The sequence below is a fragment of the Danaus plexippus genome, chromosome 27, assembly GCF_018135715.1.
Source record: "Danaus plexippus chromosome 27, MEX_DaPlex, whole genome shotgun sequence".
NCBI classification, from domain to species: Eukaryota; Metazoa; Arthropoda; class Insecta; order Lepidoptera; family Nymphalidae; genus Danaus; species Danaus plexippus.
This window is the reverse complement of record NC_083555.1, coordinates 3,204,862-3,226,768: the sequence shown is the minus strand read 5'-3', so window position 1 is coordinate 3,226,768 and position 21,907 is coordinate 3,204,862. Positions and strand designations below refer to the sequence as shown.

The 21,907-nt window shown below is 29.3% G+C and overlaps 1 protein-coding gene and 2 non-coding genes across 3 annotated transcripts in view; all 3 read right to left on the bottom strand.

Annotated features, from left to right (window-relative positions):
• Positions 1-7,467, bottom strand: part of LOC116775720 (sex peptide receptor) — a 136,505-nt gene extending 129,038 nt beyond the window's left edge. The window contains exon 1 of the mRNA XM_032668688.2: positions 7,262-7,467. The gene's annotated coding sequence lies outside the window, so the exon portion shown is untranslated. The remainder of the gene's footprint in view (positions 1-7,261) is intronic.
• Positions 7,468-13,160: 5,693 nt separating this feature from the next.
• On the bottom strand, positions 13,161-13,234 carry Trnai-aau (transfer RNA isoleucine (anticodon AAU)). Its single transcript has one exon. It is a non-coding gene; the product is annotated as a tRNA-Ile (tRNA).
• Positions 13,235-19,083: 5,849 nt separating this feature from the next.
• Trnai-aau (transfer RNA isoleucine (anticodon AAU)) lies at positions 19,084-19,157 on the bottom strand. The gene has a single exon. It is a non-coding gene; the product is annotated as a tRNA-Ile (tRNA).
• Positions 19,158-21,907: the final 2,750 nt, after the last annotated feature.

Sequence of the window (21,907 nt, the reverse complement as noted above, 5' to 3'; positions counted from 1 at the left end):
ATGCTATCATTTTTTGATATATTTTTTTTATATAATATTATTCTTTGTTGGTGTTAAGAAAGCAAAAAAAAAACAGGTCAAACTTGCGTTGATGTAAATAAATGCATGAAAGTAGAATCGATATTTTTTTATTACCGATGGCACCATGTAATATAATGCTTGGTAAAAACTTGAAGGGTGTTTATTATCGCGGTGGTTAATTCCACATAATCAACGATTATTCGAAAGAACACATGAAAACCTCATATACAATAGGCTATTTTTTTTAACTACCAAAAATTTATGTATAAAGCTGACAGTTTCCAAAAAAAAAATTGAATAAAGCTTTAGTATTGCAATCTGCGGACCATGTCGCGTTCAATGCCTGAGACAAGTTCCGACCTGACAGTAACTTCACTTATAACAAGCCTTTCATTACCATTCTTAATTTCTTTTATAAATAAAATAACTGAAATTATATATCTTTAAGTTAATATATTAATAGATTGGATGGATGGAATGATAGATTGGATGGATGGAATGAATGGATTTTGTCCGTTTTTGTAACTTATTAAATTTAATATTACGTTTAGAATAAGTGAGAGAGCTTAAATCCTTTATTCTCACCATTACGCCGACGTTTTCTTTCTTTTTTATGTTTTTCCTTTATTTTTGATCATTTTGTAATACTAAAAACATATGCATCTATATTAGATAAAACATGTCCATACCTTTCATCATTTTTCTAACTTATGAGTAATTTAAAAAAAAAAAATTTAAAATTCCATAGTTATGAAAATTATCAGTATTTAATAAAAAAATCTTTTCTAATTATACTTATAATTTTACTTCTTCCCATTTATCAAAAAACATGTTGCATAGATTAATTTTTCCTGTTAAATATTTGCCGCATGCTATGGCCGTGGTCAAAACCAACAAGGAAACCGGGCTGAAAAGTTACTATCACATAAAAATTTCATCTTTGCAGATAGCAATGAAATTGATTCTATGAAGTTATTTCTATCAGCAGGGGAAATCGTCAAAGTTGACGTTGCCAATTAAAACGATCATCAAACAATTTAGAAAAGTCCCATTTTGTTAAATCTCACCCAATACCGAACACTCGACAACATTTTTCTTATTGAAAACTTAATTTCTCTGTAGACAGAATATTATCCAGAAACCAGGTCAATTAGCACAGAGAGAAAATACATGGACCGTTTACATTGCTTGAGAATTGTTTTCATTTTATTTATCATTTAAATAATATATACAATTGTAGTAATTATATAATAAATTAGTCAATATCACACCAAACATTCGAAACTATACAAAGAAAGCGAGACATTTTTTTTCCTAATCAATAACTTCATAATCAAAATCGAGATGAAGTTTTAGCGGATATTTTAATAAATATTTATTATTTTAAAGTATAATATCAAATTAAATTTTACTATGATTTAAAGAAACATAATGAGATCTAAGACTTTCGCGAGTTTTATTCATTTAAATGAAACTAATATATTTCGGATATACTACGCGTACTTTTCTGGCGTACCGCTCTGGATGCTGGCAGAATACGCCGTACATTCAGACAGACATTCACATCTCGTCTGCCCGTGATCACGGTTGTTGAAAAGTAACCGAAACGTCGGGATTATGTAGTTTTTAAAATAATAAAATCCGCGTAGTATATCCGAAATATATTAGTTTCATTTAAATTTAAAGAAACAGTTTTCTAGTTTGTCGACACTAATGCCATAGAGTTTTATTAGAACAATACAATGGCAGACAATCCCAACACTACAAAGACAAAGTCCCGTTAAAAAGTAGCAATACTTTGTGAAGTCAAAATAATTTAAAAAATTCAAATCGCCTCCGCCACTTCTGAGAATGAAAGCACACACTTGTTATACGAGCTTGAGTTTATTTTTGTCCGAACTTTTTCAAAGAATAGTCAAAACTATAAACAATGGCTCAGTGACAAATGCAAAAAGTCAGTTTTAAAACGGCAAATAATAAAAAAATATTTTGTATAATAAATATATGTAAATGTATAGTCATTATAATTTTTATTAATAAATCCGTTAATTATAAACCTATTCACTAATATAACGATTCAAATTATTTTCCTTCCATCGTAGACACAGGCACATGCAAGTGATTTTAAATTATAAATCAAGATTGCGTGTTTTTTAAATGTCATGAAGTAACCGAAGGAGCAATTTGTGACACGAAGTTGGTTTATTAGTTTAAAATTTTAAAATATTCCTATTGAAAATATCACTCCACTTGTATTTCAAACAGTTGATTATACGTACATTACAATATTTAGGCTATTCAATGGCATTATCGGATTATTAATTCAGGAACACGATATAATTTTTGTTTTATATTATTTCTACGCAATGTATTGATTAATATTCGTAAAATACCTGTATACGGACCCTTAAACTAAAATAAAATTAACTTCAAATACAAAGATTTTTCATCACGATTTATCTTTAAGGTTACTCAATTTTGAAAGACTATTTCTCTAGGATAGCACTCGATGGATATACCTTTAGAAGTCAAAGAGATAATTTTCATCAAATAATTTCTGTACATTTCGAATGACTTTTGGGAATATAAATTACTTGTGTATTGATCTTTAAGAAATGACAAAACTTAAACTTAAAATAAGGAAATTTCTTCAAGACAAACTCATTAAAAATTGCATTGCATATTACGATCAGGCAGGGTTAAAAAAGGGTAAGGGCGATTCCCGAAGCTCTACTTTGTTCTTATCGGGGAAAACTGTTTTCAACGTAAGGACAGGAGAATTATCAAACTATGGCCATTACATCAGAAACTTATGCCTGAATTAAGCATATTGACCTGTTTCAACGGGAACTCAAAACAAACAGATGATAATGTTTACTCTAAAATTAACTATCCTTTGTAATTGACACCCTTAAATACAAACTGTACAATGAATGTTCTAATGTAATACTTGGATATAGAATAATGTTTTTTTGATAAAATGAAAAGATAATATAATATATTTTTCAATTAATTTCTGTATAAGAGAGGCACGTCGGGTATTTTTGTTATAATATTCTATTATTTCTGATAACAAACATCTTATATTTCAGTTAATGAATTAGTCTTTGACAAAAGCTCTATAGGTAATGCAAACAATCTCATCCATTCCATTAAACATTGAGTGCATCGAGTATTGGCTTGTTCTCTATGTATGATCTCTATGAACAATTTTAATATTACCAACAATTCTTAAGGAATTATTTGCAAATATTATGAAACCAGTAAAGAAAATAAATTTATTTATTGTTATAAGCTAAACTGATCTCTGGAAAAGGTTCTGGAAATCTCTCTTTTTATGTGCTAGAGCCTAGCTGTGGTCATTTTGCTGTAGTTCGAATATAGGCTGGCTACACCGGGGAAGTATCACCCTCTTACAGAAGATCGGCGTGAAGTAGCCTTTAATGGCTGCTTTTCGTCTGATGAGTGAGAGAGCCGGTTGCCCTTTCCCTGTTCTCACCCTATCCTGCTATCTCCTTATTCCCACCCCTCCCTTTCCTCAATAACCAAAATTGGCAATGCATCCGCAACATCTATGCTGCGGATGTCCATGGGCGACGGTCACTACTATCCATCAAGTAGGCCGTCTGCTCGTTTGCCACCTTTCGCATAAAAAAAACATTCCTTCAAATAAATAACTTTACATACCATTTGTGGTGAAATACTCGTCTAACCTGAATGGTTTCGAATATCATTATCATTAATAATAATGTTCAAAGTCAAAAACTATCCGTTACCTTAAGATTATTAAAGATAAAAATGACCAGAAACGACCGCAAACATAAAATAAATATCTTACCTGTGTAAACATGGTTACTTTGTATGGATTTTAAGTCGGAAAATACATTAAGGTCAAAAGCTCTCTTTTATTATATGAGACTAAACCGATTTTCCTCAATATTATTGTCATAACTTTAAAAATATTCTAAAGAAAATAATTAAAAATCCTCTAATATTTAATTTAAATGCGAAAGTTTGTTGATGCACAGATCTACAAATGATATTTGTACCTCTTTCAATAAAAACTGCTCGACAAATTTGAATGAAACCTTCAGTAAAGTGCGTGTAAGATAAAGCCTGTAATTTATCGAGAAAGTTCGTATCATGTTCGTAGGATCAAGGCAAAACAACTGTACTCTGTATTAAGTCACGTTACTCAGATAAAAGATGTCGCTACCGGCTGGTAACCATGTCTATTGTGACAATACATTTATGAATATCTATCCAATAATTTCTCTCTTTTCTGAAATCCACACGGCCAAGGTCGCGGGCACATACTAGTATAATATATTTAGACCAATTTACCTCACATATTCAGTAACTAATAAAAATACGAGGAACAATATTGATACAGTTTTTTTTTCTCTTATCGAATATTGCAACATGCAGAAAGTTCTGATGTATTGCTTTTTATATTACCGATCAAACAGTACTGCGGTTAACGCTTAGTTATCGCTGGGTTTTTCAAGGTCCGTAATCAATATTCCCATGTTAAAAAAAAACGGTAAATCCATTGTACTTATACAAAGTAAAAGTATATATTTTATGAAATGATCTTCACATAATCCTACAAAATTTTTATTTTGCATTACAACATAAACCAAGTTAGCTCCAGAGTTACCTAATTTTCCGAGGTCGTGTCTCTGGAGGAGCATTTGTCGGATGGACTTTTAGAAATACCAAGATAGAATACCCCTCATCAAATACTTTCTGTACATTCCGAGCGAGTTTTGGGAATAAATTACTCACGTTACGAATTTTGTATTGATCTTAAACACGAAACGATCTCATCTCTTAAAGAAATATATCACCAAGACGAGTCTATTAACAATTGTAATGTAACAGGGCTGTCACAGTTTAGGTTTGTAAAGGTAAGGACAGTTCCCCAAGCTATTGTAAATGGTTCTAATTGGGGTAGACTGTTTTCAAGGAACAAGGACACTGGGAAATTATCAAACTATGGCCATTATATCAGAAACTTATGCTGAATTTAACATATTACTCTGTTTCAACGAGATCGAATCAGAACAAATATATAACATTTACTCTAATATTGACTGTTCTTTGTAAATAAAAATTACAACATAAAGAAAAACTGGTCAACAAATGTCACACAATTATAGTGCTTCTATATAGAATAATTATTTGTATGTAAAATTAATATGCCATACAATTTAATTTCCATTAAAATCAACATACGGGAGCCACGTTTGGTATTTTTGAATGTTCCGTTGTAATACATGGATATAGAATAACGATTTTTTTATAAAATTAAAAGATAATATGATATATTTTTCAATTAATTTCAGCATATGAGACCCATTTTGGGTAGTTCTGTTTATAATATTCTATTGTTGCTGATAACAAACATCTTATATTTCAGTTAATGAACTATTCTGAGACAGAAGCTGTTTAGCTAATGCAAACAATCTCATCCATTCCATTAAACACTGAGTGGTTCTAGAACTGGTTACGTCGCGTTATTAAAATAAATTACACAAAACAAATATCATTCACGAATATGGAAGTGAAATGTAAATATTTTCACTATCAGCTTATTGTGAAATAAAAAAGATTGGACTATTTTTTTATGAACATAAAGGATTTTATTTAAGAAAATTCAATATCAAATTTAATGTTATCCAAAAATAATATTACTATCATTCCTGAACTAGGCTGTACTCGTAGATGTCTTAGATCTGTGTGCTAGATTCGTTACATATGGAATAATTTAAATATTTCTTAAAAACATTTTTTTTTCTAAATGAGAGGTTTTCCTAACCTTCAGCATAAATTATGATATTTATCCCAATTATATCGAATCATTCTCGCGTTTCTGGATATAACGTAATAATACGCACGGACGTCTATAGAATAATTTTTGTTACTAATAGTGATATAAGATAATAATAATGTAGATTTGTAATTTAAGCGATGAATAGGAAAAAATATTTTAAATTTTCATCTGCAGTACACTTTCAATAATTTTTTTTTTATTAAAACCAATATTTTGCTCCTTTTGCACTCCTCATTACAAAATTCCAGCAGAATTTCAAATTCTGATCCAAATATTGATTCATAATATAAAAATATTATACCGAAGAGAATTAATAGATGATAATTTTTACGAAATTTTTTTTTTGTGTTAACGATAAGTTAACACGGCATTAGCATGTAACAAACAGATTAATTGGAAGTGCAGAAAAATAAGTCGGCTATCAAGAGATTTAGTTACGTAGAACATAAAAAATAAAAACATACGTAAGTCACTTTAGTGGCTAGAGGATATAGATTTTTTTTTATATAACTACATTTAAAACCTACACCTGAAAATGCAAAAAAAAATGATCTAATATTATCCAATATTGATAGTTCTGGCTTAATTTTCTTTCGTTGTTTTTCAAAATATTTCTATTCATTTATCCCTAACTTTAACGAAAAAATTCAACGATAAATGTAACATTGTTTATTTCGTAAACTTTTTCAAAACCAAACCTAATTTGTAACTTTAACGTAAATTCTCTAACAGTTTCACTTCTCTATAATAATATTGGAAGGTTTAAATTATACGAATGATATTATTAATACCTGTAAACGAATATTTAAATCATTGATATAATATTTTTACATAAATACAATGTCTTGTCATCATTGTTGAATGTGATATATCACAATTAATTATCGAGTTAATACAAAATTGCGTTTTCTTAATTAATTTACTGAACAACCTGCGGCTAAAAGCGAAAAAAAAAGCAACCTTATAAGACAGAACTAATTACCTTTTGACGCACAAAAGATACATTCATTTTAATTGAACTCTTAATTAAAACGAAATATGTATAATAATTAATTACTGTGTTATATATATTTTTATTAAAGTGACGCGAAGGTATTACTTTTAAAGAAGTACTACAGACATAACAAGACACAGAATAATAGTTTTAAATATGACTTCTTTTGGGAGTTTTGTCATAAAAAGTATTTAAACACATTTATCTTATATATAGCTCTAGTACTATTTAAATATAAATCCTATTTATATATTATATGTATAGTTGGAACGATATATATTATCTCTCTCAGTTATAATGGTCATTAAATAACGACTAATAGCTTCTAACAGTAATTAAAAATTATTATTCAATATAAATATATATTATAAAAATAATTTTTGAAAAATAAACTCTATAAAAATACATACCTTCAAAGTATCCCCGTTGGAATAACTAAAAAACGAATAAAAACAAGCCACTCACAAAACGAAAGCACAATAAAAATGAAAAAAACAAAATAAAAGCACAATTGTAAATCAATAAAATTCACATATACATTAACCTTGTTTTTATTTTATATTTCAGTACGAACGCAGTTATTCGGAAGCTAACAACGTATGACCGTCCAAGTCGAGAGACGAAACCCAACTGAGGTATTTCGCTATCACGACTGAAAATCCCTCCCCACCCCTCTGACATCTTGCTGGAAAAATTTCACATACAAAATTGATCCATTTTGACCCTTATTACAAAGGCATAAAGCATGTTTATCACAGTTTTTAAGATATCAGGTTAATTTGTAAGCTGTTTGAAGTTGTAATCTATTTATTGATGGATATCTTCTGGTTATGATATAGTACAAGTTTAAAGGACGTTTTCTATACATTTATAATATCTTTTGACTTCGTAATGTTATTCATATATGGATAGTTTACCTACTAAATAGTTAAAGGGTTATCTGAACTAGTCGTCTTGCATATATTGTGATATATATAGTAAGGATTTCGGGATATATATAGTAAGGATTTCGGCGTAGAAAATTTATTAGATCACTCCATACTAAGACTTACCCGTGGCATTGCTTACTTGAAGCTTATTTCTCCGTTTTAGATATTTATGAGATAAAATAATAGATTATTTTTTTATTTCTTCTTTGTTACTTGTTATACTACTTACTGCTTTAAACTGCGTGTAAAGAATAAAACTCTCAGAGCTACTTGACATTATTTATTGTTAAATCGATGAAACGTAATTTTTCAATAGGTCTTCATGTTCTTTATTAGCTTGCCTTGTGATTCCTGGCCAAGTGTCTGACATAACATAGAATAGAGCAAGTGTCTGACACTTATACTACTTAAGAGTAGTTTCTTTGAAGCAAATATCAACCATACAAATTTAAACTGAGTAATTCTAATATTTAGTGAACTTTCTCATGTGATCCCAGGCATTCAAATTACTTTACACACTAAAGATTGCCTAAGATTTGATCTATTCCACAATAAGCTGTATCAAACCGCTCTAAGAACTAACCTTACCCGAATTATTCTTTTCCTTGTTACTTATTCTTTAGTGCTGAAAAAAATCTATCTATACAATCTATGTAACCAGTTCTTCATGAAATATACGTAAATAAAAATCAATTACGTAATTTTTAAGGGACAATTTACAATTTAATGGAAAGTAATTATAACATTTTGTTACAAATTTTGCAGGCTTATCCATATAGATGACATTGGTTAATTAAAGATTATATTAAAATTAACAAATAATTGAAGCATAAATCCTTAAGACGGATTGACCGTGATGCTTTTAGGATAAGCATCAGAAGAGTCATTCATGTCACGTCATTGGTATTAGCTCTTAATGAAAGGTTTGCATGGTGACTAAAGGAACGGATTTTCACGAGTTTTATTCATTTAAATGAAACTAATATTTTCCGGATTAACTATCCGAAAGTTAAGTTCATCCGAAAAATATCAGTATCATTTACACTAAAGAACAGTTCGGATTAAAAGTTGCAAAGATGTTACGAAGAAGCTTCAACTATGACATACGTTTACGCTAAAATAACGCTGTAATCCCAATGACTGAATGAATCGTTAAATATGCCATTTTTACATCTCGTCCCATTGAGATGATTCCTTTTAAAACTATTATTTTGTTTAAATTAAATATTACATAGAAAAAATCTAACCTAAATTAAAATCCAGTCAAATGTCTGCAACAACCGATTACTGTGGCCCTTTGAAACGACAAAACATTTAGTCATTTCACATCACCACAACGTAAACGAAGCGTTAAAATCCGTATCGAGCTTTTTGTGAAGGAATTGAAAACCGGGAGGGAATTATAATGTCTGACCCCAAAATTAATTAAATTTGTTAGAGGATTAACGTTTGTTTCCTATACAGGCTTTTACAATCTTAATATTCATAAGTTTAATATTAAATATAAATATTTATATGTATATATTTAAACTCCTTCAACTGTTATAAGAATTTAAATATTTACCATTATATTTCTCGTCTGAGAGTAGCTGCAGTGAGAAAAATTGTCGCCTAAAGTTATGAGACGAATTTTCTTATACACAATCAATCAGGCCAGCGTTCTGAAGTTATCTGCGACTTATTTGTCAGTTGAGTTAACTTCAATACAACTAAATTCATATGTACTTTTATCAAGTACGAAATTATATAGACACTAGAAGAAAAAAAAAATAAGCTGAAATAATGAAATTGGATCTTTTATAACAACATGTTATGAAATCTTTTTTAAGATATAATTATTCTTAAATTAATTACTGAGATGAAATAAAACTATTATTAAATGAGTATATTTTAGAAAATATTTATATAGGTATCGTCTGTCACATGAGCTTTTTAGCACTAAAAACATTATACGGTGAGAATTTTAATATTTATGATCAAAAACAACTGACGATATTATTATATGGCTATCAGATATCTTTATAAAAATATTCCTAAAAATTAAAAAAAGAATTTAATTAATAATTAAATTCATATCTATATAAAACAGCTATTGTATATGAACTAAGAACTGAGAGCTTCCAGCTCTATCATTCTTCGTAATAAACTTGTAAAATGTTGTGCATATTGCTGTAATTTTAAAACAACCAACACAAGTAAAAGTTGTTTTTCTTATATAATAAACATATATATAATAAATTTTATATTTTAATGTTGATATATAAAAACATAGTCATATTTTTACACATTTTTGTTTGTATATGAAAAAAAAATTAGATTCTCAATCAAGTTTATAAGCATATAAGCCAACCCAAAATCGTTCCCATCGTTTATGACAGAAAAGGTCTTAACGTCATGGACTTTTTGACCTTTTACCTAAAACGTAAGCCGTATTTATTTCGCCCCATTGACCCATTTCCATATTTATAATACATTATAATATTAAGAATAAAACTTTAAAATTATATATACAATAAACACTGAAAATACAAGGCAGCACATATAATTCTCTCTCTCTCTTTCTTCCACACACACACACTCTCTGATTTATAAATAAAATAAAAGTTTTAATTTATATATTGTTATAAGGTTTAAAAAACGTGGTGAATCTAAATTGTAATTACTAATTACATTATTCTTAATGACACTCCAGACGTTATATCTCAGAAAAGTTTAATGTCATCCGTCAAAATGTATTTCATTAATCATATTATCTGTGATATTTTTTATGAAACACAATATTAATCATAATGACGGATATAACGATAATAAAATTATTAAAAAATAAAACAAATCTCATGCAATTATTAATTCACATTCTGTGAACCGTTCAAGACAATATTTCATTCTGAAAATATTCTTGAAAATAACTGCTCATGTTTACGCTTGTTACTAACAGATGGCGTTGTTTTACTGTGAAACTAAAGTAATTATTGAAATATGACTAAACTTTTACAACGTTATGGTTTATTTAGGACACGGGTCTAAAATTTAATGTTATTTTATGGGAATCAGTAGTCGTAGAATAAACCTTTCTGTACAGAACCGTCTATATCAATGTTCTTTATAGCTGATTGAAACAGATAAATGAATATTTTGATTGCTACTTTTACGTTTTTTATAAAAATATTATATTCTATTATTTATAAGATTCTTAGTTGATCAAGATATTGGGATTAAACAAATGTATAAGACGAACAAAAATAAGGTGGGTAGCTCTTTGACAGATTTTTTATCTGTCAAAAACAAACCCAATTTATGTTTATTTACTTACATTGTTTATTTATGTGTAAAACAAACGGAAAATTTACACAATTTGGGTGCAAAATTTTATTTATTACTTTCACAAATAAACTTCTTGTTGTACATAACAAAAAATAAAAATACAACTGATAAAAAAAGTTTTCAGACTCCCGTTTGTTTCCGATTAAGAAACTGTCATCAACTGCCGTCTCTAGGAAATTTAGATTTAGAAGTAATATAAAAAAAATGGTCGGGCAAAAGGGTAAAACCAAAAAGTAGTTAAAAACAGCTATTCAGATTTATTTCTCGACACCTGTGAAAGGAAATAGGTAATTTATAAACTACGCAGTAGTCTCCTTCTGTTCTGTCTACCTTAAACATTGTAAATCAATATCTACGTTCAGCGAGACATTATCATATATAAAAATAATGTTGCTTTTATTTGTGAATAAGAAAAAAAAGATATTAAATGAGAATGTATATGTAATTGCAACCTGACAAGGCGGGTGTCTAATATATTACATTATAAAAAAAAGATCTTCAGTTTAATGTCACAAGCAAGATTTAAATGTCTATATATATAAAATGAATTAAATGTCAGAGACGAAACTTCTCAGCTGTCCATGGATTTACCGTGTGGGTGCCCGGTCCATCGCGTTGCATTGATACGAGCTTTAACAGTGCCTGGAACTTGTGACCCGAGTGCAGGTTTAAGGGGCCCCTATCTAGCGCGCGTTAAATATTAACCTTTACTGTCCAAGCTCCTCTCTCTACCTAACCAAATTTGAAACAAGCCATACAAGTTCCAAACGTGGAATTTTAAAAACAGTAGGAACTTAATTACTACACTTAATAATGACAAAGAAAATTGTATCTCGAAATAAGTCAAGACAAATTATACGAATCCTTACAAAATGATCGCCAACAAATTAAGCCTTTTAAATGCTTTTGTCGGAGGCTTGTCCATTGGGAGAAATATAAAGGATTTTTAACTTTTATGTTTATCTGAAACTTTCATAGAGACAATATATTTCACATTACAATTCTACATCATTTCGCTAAGCGTATAGTTAATTATTTTAATTTTAATTTTATATTATATATTATATTTAGACACCAGTAATCTAATTTTATATCCGAATGGGTATTTGATAATCTATCAGTTATCATATATTCACTCGTTACTCGTAAGTTTAAATAGAAAAAATACTACTAAGTGACTCACTAGCATTTTCATTTTAGATTATGACCGTAATATTTGTTGCCTAAAAGTCGCTTAAATCCTATCAGACGGTGAGGGATCACTTAAAACCTGTTCAGACAAAAAATAACATAGGCACTAAGTAACAACATCCACAAACACAAATATGTTAAGTAGCAAAGCTGAGGAATATCTTTATAGTAAGCAATGATGTTAAGTACTAAATACTGATTTAAATGAAACTAATATTTTTCGGATAAACTACGCGATTTTTATTATTTAAAAACTACATAATGAAAAGTAACCGAAACGTCGGGATTATTTAGTTTTTAAATAATAAAAATCCGCGTAGTTTATCCGAAAAATATTAGTTTCATTTAAATGAATAAAAATCGCGAAAATCTTAGATCTCATTACCAAATACTGATTCTGTGCAATCGCTGGGAATGGGAAAGTGAAGATGACACGCAAGCCTTCCACAATCGGTGGAAATAGGAAATGGGTTTTTAAATATATTCAGTCTGAAACTAATCGCAGACCTACAGACATCTCTTTACAATATACTTACTAACGAGTCTTAATTGTAACTTGCATATAGTTTTATAAGTCAAACTGAATTTTCTTACCTCCTTCGCTACCGCCAAATGTAATTAAGAAACAAATATATTATATAAATTAATATATCCTTTCATTTGTACCAAATGTAACCATAATTGTTAACTTAATTTCAAAACAAAAGCAGTTTACTGTTAATTCAGACACGCTTTACTAAAAGTATAGCACATCTTCTATCTTAAAAATAGGTAACAAAAAAGTCAAACAAATTAGTTTATTTGTTATGTATATCTTATAAGGACTTTTAGATAAAGACCACTATTAAAATTACAAAATATTTTTTGTCCTATGAGGGATTTGAACCCTCGACCTCCTCATTATTAGCACGACGCTCTAACCAATTGAGCTAATGGGCCGACAGTCCCCTGCATTCACGTTCCGTTACACGCAACACTCTCCCTGTAAATATATAATTTAATAGACAAAGTTCTAACGCTTTTGAGGCAATTTAGAAATGCTATCGGGTTTTAAAGCCTGAAGACTAAAATGCTATACCTTAAAATTAGTGCTCTGTTTGCTGTACGTAACAAAAGCATTTAATAACTGTGACGACAAAATGACAGGGGACAGAATAAATGTAGAAAATAGGTATGAATAGATAGGGCGGCCATGTCTAAATTTTAATGTAATCTATATTCTAAAGTTCACAAAAAATTGCAAATCCTTGTGATCAGGAGTACGTCTTATTTAAACTGAGCTGTTTATTTGTTCCCTTAAATATCAACTTGAAATATTTTAATTTTTTATGTATTGTTTAGTTATGAAGAGTCGTAGTAAAAAGGTGAAATAAAAGTAATTTTATATGTGATAATTTATAAAATTATTGTGGGTTTTCTATCCTAGTTATAACTAGTCTCAGATTTCTGGCATTACATGAAAAGTATAAGGATTTTGAATAAATATTTTCGTCTGGATTATTCCGATTGTAGACTTTATGAAAGATGAGTAACTGTAAAGACAGACAGACATATAAGAAGCAATAAGAATAACAAAAAAAAAATTCTCAGATTTGAAATTTAATTAGAATTTTTAATTCATAATACAATTTTACAACACATATGTATAAACAAACAGACGATGTATTTTAAGTGTAGATTATTAAAGCGAATTTTTTTTATGCCGGACTATTCTCAACTTCGTTGCGTAGGGTAATCAAATCGCTTGATACGTAATAGATTTTTTCTCATCAGAATTCTTAAATAAGCAGAATTAAAAAAATATTCAAAGAACACGTTAATTTTGTTCGACTATTGGTCATTGGTCGGTGACGTCATGAAAAAAAACGTCGTTTTATTATTTATAATGCACTGTGTACTATTACAGATGGTATTTTCCTAAGAAACCACATGTTGGTCATGTTAAGATTAAACTCTGAATGTGTACAAAGTTTTTACATAGATTGTAACCATAATAAATAATTATAATATATATGGAATATCACATTTTGTTTGTTAAATGACGTTAATATTTATAATAACTTCTAAATGTATTAAATTATGACTACTTAACTTATATCGATTTAAAGGGAATGTTTTACCGATTTATTTTTGTAAAGTGATAGTTTTTTTTCACGTAGGGTATTATTTTATTGTGTTTTTGAGTATGGTTAGATTTTTAAAACGGAACTCGATCGATCACTCGCTGTTGAATACCGATCGAGACGGTAGTACTTGTAGATATAAAATCATTTTAAAGTATCAAGGTGTTTTCTTGTAATCGACTCATCAGGTTATAGCCTACCAAGTGCTGGTCAAAGCGCTATTAGAATAATATACTCTCAAATACGGTTCCTGAGCGTAATCGAAAGGAGTGTACATTACAATATATAGCAGGCGGTGTTTTTCACCAACTGACTGATAACTCAAGCTACCCTCGAGTGAGCAAGTAGTCAGCTGGTTATTTACACCATAAGATCAGTTACAGTTACGCGTTAGTTGTTCAGGCTGGTTGCTCTGAAGTAGGGTATTGTTGTTCTGTATTACATTGACTGAAATTAAATGAAATATAGTAAAATTATTGTGATTAGAAATGAAGTGATAAATAAGGAGAAAGTATTTGATTCTACGTGAGATAATATTTATTAGTAAGGATATGAAATTTTATGTGAAAATAATTTTACATACAATTAATACTATTATCAGAATTTGTCAAATGTTCTAGTATAATATAATATAATGAATTTAAATAACACATCAGTTGACGAAACGGTAACGTATATTAATAAGAAAGAAAGTGCAAAAATAAAAATATATCTTCCCTCAATAAACGCTATCCCATTTAAAAACAAATTCGTTCGTATCAAATGCCCAATTGGTCAGGAATAGTTTATTGATTAACCATCTAACCAATTGTTTTCTTAATTTATTAAAATAATAGTAAAAAAATCACGTTCTACAAGCTGAACTTTTAATAAACCTCAATTTTGATACTGAAAATATTAAACGAAAATTTAGAATACGTGATAGTAACTATATTGAGAGAAATGTACATATAACAACGTACAAAATATTTAACTTTATCATGAATTTTATTTGATTCGCAATCTTATAATAAATAATCTTATAATGTATGTACATACATGTATATATTAGTCTATTTATATATTTACATCAACAAATTCTACCGTGTAATAAGTCAGCAGCATCCAATCTAATTATAATACAACAGGATATAAACAAGACAATGCACTCTCATCTAATAATTACTTAGTTAAGTAGCTTATGATCCTCTCAATGTTTCCTGCCTCTTTTCTTTCCTTATCTTTATTATATTTGAAATTTTCGGTAAACAACATCAGTCACTTCCTCATAGACAAACAACATCTTTACTTTAATTTTAAAATAACACAACAATGCAAAATTTACTTCACAAAAGTAGTCAGAAAAATGTGTTCCGAGATAAAACAGGACAAAATATGTTACAGAAATCTTAACTAAAATAAATCTCAAGTGTAGTAAAAAGCTGTTTTGTTCCGTTCGAACGATAGTGTCTTTAAATTTAGAGTAATTAGATTTTATAGAATTTTTTGTTATAAAAATGTAATTGATACAAGATTTCGCTTATGGATTCGCCCGTGTACATGTTCTGGTTATTTTTTTACTTTAACTGTTTACCCTGTGTTGTATATAACTGGAAATCTAATTAATTACTCTAGGAATAAATAGTTTTTAACATTTATTTTGTTATTCATCTGACAGTAACTTGATAGTTGAGGCAATAAAAATATTTCTCATCCAAATCCCATATATAATATTTATAATTTCAAACATCTTCTATTTCTTTCTTGTGTATGTTATTATCTAATACCTAGTAAAATCCTTTTAAAATGATTTTAGCCTTATATTTGTATATATATATTTACCTATTTGACAACAAAAAGAGAAAAAGGCGAACAAAATTATTTCAAGCAGTGAATATACATATCAAAAAGAGAAAAAGGCGAACAAAATTATTTCAAGCAGTGAATATACATATCATCTTAATGAGAAATAAACTAAACGACAAAAGAAGACAGTTTGTTATTACTATCTACACACCATATTCAATATTTAAATGAAACTAATATTTTTCGGATTACGTATCGTATTTTATTATTTTAAAAACTACACACTCCCGACGTTTCGGTTATTTTGCTGTAACCGTGATCACGGGCAGACGAGATATTATAATACAATAGATAATAATAGCATATTTGAATTTAAAACTTAAATAACCTTTTATTTTGACTTGACAAAGTTAGCGAAGAACAATGAGTTTATAACAAGTCAAGACAAATTACGAATTGTTACCAATCTGTCGTTTGCAAACTAAAGTAATGATAAATAGCTGTTTTGTGTATCTCTGAAGGTAATTACTTCAACAAGAAGACGATTCAGCCTTTGTCGTCTGACTCGTAGCTTCGAGAGAAATTTAATACACTAAAAACATTATTTCATATATTTTTATAATATAAAATTTTTAATAAAATATCATAATTTAAGAACCAGTTTCTCTGACACTCTTTTTGTTAAATCTAAACGAGTCATTTACTTATGAATGTTCAAAAATATGATAGTCTGTCAAAACATTTACGCCCCAAGATGAAAAATTAAAAACGAATTATTAAATGTAATATTAAACGATCGACTACCAATATATTCGTTCTTGTTATAAGACGACCGAATTGAAGTTATCACGATTAGCGTGATATGTTTGCTGCGATGCCCTTCTTTATCCCTTGGTCGTTTAATACGCACCTTAACAGACTATCAAATTTCATTTATCGTTGATTGCATAGATTTGGCGCGCAAGGAATTTTCTCTCCAATTTACTACGTGTAACTGGCGATGTGAATTGTGACTGTTTTATATAATACCTAATATGCAATGTCAAAGAAAAGCTTAGGGCCAAATATTTCATCAAATGAAAAAGAAATTTTAATTCTTAAGGTAAAAAGGAAACAGATGCTATTACTACTGCCACAAAAAATCAGGGATGGGAAAAACTAACAGCTCCTTCTGCAATACAAACTTAGACCAACTACAAACGTGCTGGGCCAGCATAAAAAGAACCAAGGAATACGAAAGAAAGTATTAGCAAAAAGGGAAACACATTTAACAGGTGACATCTGTAATTATTTCTCCTTTTACATTACAAATTCATAATGTACACATTGTTTATCATCTAGTTTTCAAACACCAAGAACATACACATTGTTATTATATTTATTTTCAGGAGGAGCCAAGTCAATGAATACTTACGATCCATTACAAGGACAAATAGAGTCTTTGCTAAGACCAAATTCAGATGTGCTTGATAATAGATTTGAGTTAGACATCTATTTTTTAGGAGGAAAAGATTCAATCAATGTAGACGTTTTAGCAGAAACTGAAACAAAAATGTCTTTATCTGAAAACAAGTTGATCAGTTTTTGTAGATCTACAAGTACAGTTGTAAAAAATAAGTACAATGCATTATCTATAAAAAATACAAATGTTGATTTATAGTCGTTTATTGTAGTAAAAACATTTATTTCTATTCTACGTTCTATCATTACTGATGCTGGACCTTCACAAGCACTAGAAGTCAATAAAGAAAATTTTCCATCAGACGTAAGTATTGTTTTTATATAAATTACAATGTTATTTTGACACTATCTTTCTTATAGTAATATAACTAAAAAATATGTACAACTACCGAACCCTAATTGTATTATATATTCTGTATTGTGATTTGTGTTAGCATAACTATCATTATTGTTTATGAATACAGACAACATTTTGAGAAATTGCACGACCAGCAATTAAAGACCAAGGTGTCTAATCTATTTATCGGAAAATACTTTATCATCATCTTCATCGTGGCTTCATTGGAGAAGACCAAAAACTTCATTGCCTGACAAAGTCTTACAAAACTGAATATAACAAATAGAATTATTGAAACAAAGTGCTCAGAGAGACGCAGAATGAAAAACTAAATTACTCGAAGAGCAAGTGAAACGGGAAGAAATAAAAACGCAAATGGAAACTTTAGAACTTAACAAAATAAAACAGTAATGTTAGCTTAAGTTTAAGTATTTTTGAACATTATTATCATATAAGTTTTATTAAAAGAGGATTTTATTTCGAGGTTTCCTTCTCTAGCACGGGTCCTAAGTACGTAGTACCACTCAGACAAAGAGGTGACATTTTGTATTCTACCGTCGTCGCCATTAATATATTATAAAGCATTGTTTTGGTGCAATCTTTTAAAATAATTATTGATAAACTGCCTGCGTACAGGGGTTATATACCTGGAATTCTCTTTTTTTTTGTTGTCGTTTGTGTCCATGGTTAATCAATTCTTTCAAGGTGCAGGTAACTCGAGATTTGCGTCAGCTAGATCTAATTCTTCTTTTGATTTTATCAATATATTTTTAAAGAAACCCCAGTGGTAACAATAACTGCCAATCAGTTTTTCAGCACAATCTGCATGCCTAGAAGAAAGTTTAGGAAACCTTCTCTTCCACTTGTCAAGGTACTTAAACAGACCTTGTTGTTTGGCATTTTGACAACTTTGGCGGGACGCACGTTACATTTAACAGTCCATCAAATTGTGAAAATGGCTCTAAGCCTGTCTAAGGGACGCCAATATAATATGTTTTAATTAACATATTTTTCGAATATATGAAAACATTTAGATTTTAGTGTATTTAAAATGAAATCATTAAAAATAACAAAAGGTAATGTGGCCCATGAGGGGATCGAACCCGCGACCTTCGCGTTATTAGCACGACGCTCTAACCAACTGAGCTAATGGGCCGACAGTCCATTACAAGTACATGTACGTGATATACGCAACGCTTTACTCTTAATTTTTTAACCACACATAGACAATTTATGAGCAGTAAAGGTTCCTGCCCCACTGAAAGGAGTACTCACCATGAAACAAGTAAAGTTCCACTTCTCATTCCTTATTTTTATAGGAATTCTACATGTAAAAGAAACAGTGCATGATGTAAGTACATGATGTGATATACCGAGCCCATATCTAAACCCATATCTAAACTCTGACTCCAAATCTAAACTTTCGTATATTTTATTCACGGAATATATGGCAAAAAAATGCTATGAAAAGACCTTAATTTGAAACCGGCTTGAATTCTTGAAGTGTCTTGTACATTATAAAATTTATTACTTGAGTATTCAATATTCGGCCGAATATAATTTAGGCAATCGTTTAGACCGAATGCAGATCAGTTATCGAATATTCGTTGGATGTCTAGACTTGCGTGTTAAAATATAATAGTCGGAATGAAATTAAGTCCTATGAGAAATCAATCATGCCATCGGAATTAATAAATTTAAATAAGTTTCAATCTATTTAAAAAAAGAAGTAGAAGATATTAGTATTTATTATACTTTCACTTTAGTCATAAATAATCTTCAAATAAAATTTATTGTGATAGCTTTCCACTAGCAAATTTTAGGAAGACTATTCGTGTTATTGGACATTGGGATACTTTGACGATATCTTGTAATTCACATCTGAAGCCATGCTTACTATAATTGCATCGTTTTTGTATAAAAAATCCAACAGTTAGTCTCTAACTATGTATTTACGAAAAAATACGTTCACGTAAAATCCACTATAAGGATATTGATGAAACCTTACAGTAATGTAGTTTAGTCATCAGAATTGAATGAAGATTATAACTTACTTATCCTAAAAGTTATTTTAATGATTGCATTATGTATAAACTAAAGTAACGCAATCAATAACTGCCACTGGTGGATTTTACCACTTTATACATTTCTCTGTAAATCACATTACGAATTCCACGCGAAGAATAATGCAAACCAAAGCTTGTAAGTTTAGAGTTATTTAAAAATATCAGATAAAAATATTTCGGAACTTAAACTAAAGTACAGTTAAAACACAGTTTTTTTTGATACGCTTAATATTAACAGTTTCATCATTCCTTGCATATGAGACAATACTTCTTAACATTCTATAGATTTACCGTGCGGGTGCCGAGTCCATCGCGTTGCAGGGAGAGGAGCTTCAACAGTGCCTGGGACTTGCGACCATGGTGTAGGTGATAGGAGCCCCAATATAATGCGCGTTAAATGTTCACCAGTAAAAGTAGTTTCACCTTCGTGTAAAAGTATAGATTTAAATTAAAAAAGTTATGAATACCTAACGTTAAAAAAACACTCAAAATTTTTTTTATATTAAATTTAAATTTTTGTTTTGAGTCCGACGTTTTGACTACTTACTGCTTACTAAAATTACAAAATAACTAACAAATATTTCATAAAAACGAGGAAGGGGAGGGAAAATAAAATATAGCAATATCTCCTGATACAGTTGTTCATTAATAGGATAAAATATATATTTTTAAGTAATACAAAAATAAAAATGAAACTTATGAAGTGAATCGAACATCAAATATAGTAAAGAAAGCACCTCAAAATAAAAAAATAAAAATTTTTTGTAGACGGATCTCAAGTTGTACAATACAAAACTTATGAGATAAACTAATATATCAACGACCTCATTCTAAAGTTTGTGAAATCACGATCCAAGTTTGGAGCCAGATTTAGGTTAGCGCATCTCGCTTTGATTTAGTTCATTAGCTGTTACTGAAACTTGAATTTTATCACGGCATACAGATATAAATATAAATATACATATGCTAATATATGTATATTAATACAAACAAACACATATATATAGCCATTATTTGTCTAACTAAGAGGTACTTAAGTTGGCTAAAATTATCACACTTCTAAGAAATGGATGACTGTTAAGAACAAGGTGTTCGTGATATTAGTAATGTTGCCTTCATTTTTTTTAAAACATCGGTGGTCGCGCTTTTTCGCCATATATGTTTTTTGGATTCAGAAGACAAAATCACAAAAATATATATAATTTTCTTATAAATCTATTACTTTTAATAACAAAACAAACTTTAAGTGGAACGAACTCGTCTTAAGGAGTTTTATCTCATTATCTATAACCAAAGCACCTTAAACGATTAAAATTTAATTCGCAAAAACACTCAAAATCGAATCGACAACTACCCTCCTTCACAAAAATAAGTTTTTAAGGTTCGGTTCAATAAATATATACATAAATAGTATGTTATGTAGCCACAATTCCTCAGCTCCACTAATCACAGCTTTTTACCTGTCTTAAATCGATCAACTTCTTATTAATTATAAATTTTTATATTGCATTTACTTTAAGTTTTTAAATATAAAGCTGAGTGTCGTTTAAATATAAGGCTAATAAATATTTAGAAAACAAAATTTACGTATTCAATAATTTCAAGCATGCCTTATTTGGAGTTCAATACGATATTACTTGTAACTTAATGACAAAAACTAAATAAAAAGTACATTACCTACTAATGGTATTGTAAACGTATACGAAGCAATATAAAATCCCAGAGGATATCTGTACGTCGGCGTCCAGGTCAGACATTATTATATTCGCGAATTTTAAAGCACCTTGTGTTAATAGAGCTGATGGTTTCTTGAGAAATGAAACAGCCAAAGACCATGCCG